Here is a 4,316-nt window from a genome sequence, read left to right as displayed (position 1 = left end):
TCTGACTTCAGCCTCCTTCCGTAAACTCCTCACATCCCAGCCTAGGGAAGGGGTAGTGAGATCCCCATCCTGAATGTGTGAGAGGTTCAGAGGATGGCGGGAGGGGTCTTCCGGATTCCAAGAGCTTCACTTCACTTCCCATGAGGAGTGAAAGCTGCTTGTCATCACTAACACTCCATGCCCACTCGGCTCAACCGTAACCCTGGATATGTTCCCGGCTCTGCCACCTGCCCTCTGCATGGCCCTGGAAAAACCCCCTTCTCTCTGGGTCTCAGTTTCGCCATCTGAAAAGGGAGATATTGGACTGAATAAACTCAGAGGGCCTCTCCAGCTCTGTCGGTTTGTAAGTCTTGGAGATTCCCAAATGACTAGGATAAGAGACTGGGGCCAGGAATCCCAGATCCAACCACCACCTGGGGAATTAGGGTTAAACAAGTTATCTGGTTACTGCAACAGAGGAAAACTGAAGCAGTCCTGTTACAATAGCTCCTTTTCACCTGACTGCAAGTGTTACCCATCTCACTTTATTTCGGCCGCGCTGGGTCTTCATTGCAGGCTTCTCTAGTTGTGGCGGGCAGGCTTCGTTGTCCCACGGCGGGTGGCATCTTTAGTTCCCCGATCAGGGATCAAACCCCCTCCTCTGAATTGGAAAGTGGATTCTTAACCTTGGACCTCCAGGGAAGTCCCCTTCTCATTTTCTAAATAGGGAAAAGCCGGGTGGGCAATCCACAAAAGGATACAGTCTATAATTCTGAGTTCTCAATGTCCAGTGTGTGCCTGTTAAGTCGCTTCAGTTGTGTCCTCCTGAGACACTGTGGAGTGTGGGCCGCCAGGCTCCTCCGCCCATGGAATTCTCCAGGCCAGAATACTGAGGTGGGTTGCCATTTCCTCCTCCAGGTGATCTTCCTGACCCAGGGATCGAATGGGGTTCTCTGAGATCTTTACCACTAGGGCCACCTGGGCAGCCCATATGTCCTAATGAGTGACACAGCTGGACGTGGACCCAGGGGTCATGTGCTATAGTGATCTGTTTCGTCTCTGTCACTCACTAGACCAAGAGCCCTCCGGGGGTAGAGACTGTGTTACATTTGGATGCAAAACAGTAAAAAATGTTAGTGGGTTGAGGGGCCTCCTTTCCATGCCTGACTTTTGAATCAGTTGAGAAGTGTGCCAAACAATACGCTCTTATCTTTCCTACTGTACAGCTGGTGTTGGAGACTATGTCTTAGACGTGCAGCCAGAATAGCAAACACTAGTTTCATTCATCCGGTTGGAAATGGCAACCCACTCCAATATTCTTGCCTGGAAAATCCCATGGATGGAGGAGCCCGGCAGGCGACAGTCCATGGAGTTGCAAAGAGTCGGACACGACTGAGAGACTTCACTTTCTTTCTTTACAGACAGTGGAAGGAATATGCACCTATCCCCACTGAGGCCTGTTCTTACAGAACTCGGTGCATGAAGTAAATGTGAATGTGTGCCCTCAAAGGGAAGGGAACGAGGAAGGCACAGGGCTCCACACTCGTGTTCTCTCCCAAACTCACCAATAATTTAAGTCCTACTTTCTCCCTGCAGGAGGTGTGAGGGGTAAAGACCCAAGAGTCTTTACTGATGGGTTTCTTTACAAGGAAGAAGGAGTGGGTAAGGAGCATTCTCCCGAAGCACACAGTTGTAGGCAGGTATCATGAACTCAGTATGTCTGACATAGTGCAGTGAATACTTACGTTTTTGGCTGTCCAGTACCCAAGCCTCTTTATGTTTCTTTATTCATGGTGACACTGGGTCTTCGTTGCTGCACGCGGGCCTTCTCTAGTTGCAGCGATCCGGGGCTTCTCTTCATTGTGGTGCACAGGCTCCTCATTGCAGTGGCTTGTCTTATGGGGAGCATGGGCTCTAGAGCGCAGGCTCAGTAGTCGGGGTGCATGGGCTTAGTTGCCCTGTGTCATGTGGAATAGTCTCGGGCCAGGGATTGAACCCGTGTCCCTGCATTGGAACGTGAATTCTTAACCACTGGACCACCAGGGAAGTCCCTCGGGAAAGAGTTCACTCATCCACAGGGAGGTAGGGCTTGCTTCTCACTAGCAAGACAAAAAATACCAGTGGCTTGCATCTCAACCTCCCCTGAACTGTAGTGTAGACTCATGGACTAGAATTACGAATCAGCTAAATCCGATTTTAAATCATAAGGTGAAAGTGAAAGTCACTCAGTTGTGTCGAACTCTTTGCGACCCCACGGACTATACAGTCCATGAAATTTTCCAGGCCAGAATACTGGAGTGGGTAGCCTTTCCCTTCTCCAGGGGATCTTCCTATCCCAGGGATCAAACCCAGGTCTCCCTCATTGCAGGTGGATTCTTTACCAGCTGAGCCACCAGGGAATCATAAGGTAGTGACATTAAAAAGTAAGGGTGGAGCAAAATGCCTTTTTGGTAATGGGAGTGGCCCTGAGTCCGGTTTTCAAGCTCCCTTCTAAAGAGTCCATGAACTACCTCAAATCCTTTCCATAAGTGTCTTTTCCGCTTTAATAAATTAAATTCAGTTTCTATTGCATATAATTAAAGCCTGACTTGGTGTAGAGGGGTATAAAAGGAGTGGGTGTAGACAACAGACCCTCAGGAAAGGAGGAATCTAAGGACTGATTATTTGGGCCTGTTGGGATTAAGGGCAGTGAAAATCCAGCTTTAAAAAATTAATCAGTTAATTGATTTTTGGCAGCGCTTGGTCTTCGTTGCTGTGCGTGGGCTCCCTCTGGCTGCAGTGCACAGGTGCTTGAATGTGGGGCCTTCAGTACTTGCAGCTCATGAGCTTAGTTACCCTGCTGCAATGTGAAATTTTCCTAGACCGGAGATCGAACCCATGTCCTCTGCACTGGCAGGCAGATTCTCAACCAGTGGACCACCAGGTAAGTCTGAAAATGCAGCTTTAAGCAATGGAACTCTGACAAATCAGACATAACGCTGGTGAAACAGTCAGCTAAATGAAAACTTCCTGTCGCATAAAATGAAGTGCCTATTGAAAGCAAGGCTCTAAGAGGCTGATGGCCATTCTATAGGGCAGCATGAGGCGCAGAGAGACTTCAAGCTCATTTACTAATTACTAAGCTCAAGTGTTCACCTGAAAGCTAAGGACTTTTAATGACCGTGATTGAAAAATCTCACGTTTCTTGCAGAGGCAGAACTAAGGGAAGAGGTGTCTTCCTGGGGCCTAGCACCCCAAGTCAAACAGTGGGAAGCCAGAACTATAGCAGGTCTGTCGGAGTCGGAATCACGGAAGAGTTGCAGCTGCTGGTGGTGGCGATATCGGAGCAGAGAAGGAGGGGGAAAAATTATCCCAGCTTCTCCCTTTCTCCTGCCCTCCAACCTCTTACTCACACAGAAGTCAGAAACCGTAACTTACTTTTAACAGTTTACCTGTGGCATGGAACAGAGGAGGGGAAGGAGAGGAAAGGATCTGAGGAACACGTTCAGACATGATGCAAATGGGAAGCCATCTTTTCCTGCAGTCTGGAGACGTGTAACTACATCATTGAACTTGGAAGGCAGTGAACTTGGAAGGCAATTACAAAGTCAAACCCAAGAGGAGGGACAAATAAGGCTAAAGCTTTGTTGATCTGTGTTGGCAAAATCTAAAGAACACATGTGGAAATAGACCCTGAGAGAGGATACATTAACCAGAGATCCTTGTTTCAAGAGGTTATTTTGAGTAGCCAGAAGAGTTCCAATTGTTTGCTTGGTTGGTTGGCTGAAGTCTTGGACCAGAGAGTGTCCACTAAACAAAGATAAGGTGTCATAAATTTGTTGGTATAAAATAGAGTTTGGAGAAGGGAGATTGGAATATTGAAGATATTTTCATGTTCAATATTTTCCCCATTCATGAACTGTATTTCTCAAATGGTTCCAGAGTGAGGCCAGAATACTGGAATGGGTAGCCTGTCCCTTCTCCAGGGTATCTTCCCGACCCAGGGATTGAACCCAGTTCTCCTGCATTGCAGGTGGATTCTTTACCAGCTGAGCCACCAGATCAGATCAGATCAGATCAGTCGCTCAGTCGTGTCTGACTCTTTGCGACCCCATGAATTGCAGCACGCCAGGCCTCCCTGTCCATCACCAACTCCCGGAGTTCACTGAGACTCACGTCCATCGAGTCAGTGATGCCATCCAGCCATCTCATCCTCTGTCGTCCCCTTCTCCTTCTGCCCTCAATCCCTCCCAGCATCAGAGTCTTTTCCAATGAGTCAACTCTTCGCATGAGGTGGCCAAAGTACTGGAGTTTCAGCTTTAGCATCATTCCTTCCAAAGAAATCCCAGGGCTGATCT

The sequence above is a fragment of the Bos taurus genome, chromosome 3, assembly GCF_002263795.3.
Source record: "Bos taurus isolate L1 Dominette 01449 registration number 42190680 breed Hereford chromosome 3, ARS-UCD2.0, whole genome shotgun sequence".
NCBI classification, from domain to species: domain Eukaryota; kingdom Metazoa; phylum Chordata; class Mammalia; order Artiodactyla; family Bovidae; genus Bos; species Bos taurus.
The sequence above is the reverse complement of the archived record's forward strand: the minus strand, read 5'-3'. Positions refer to the sequence as shown.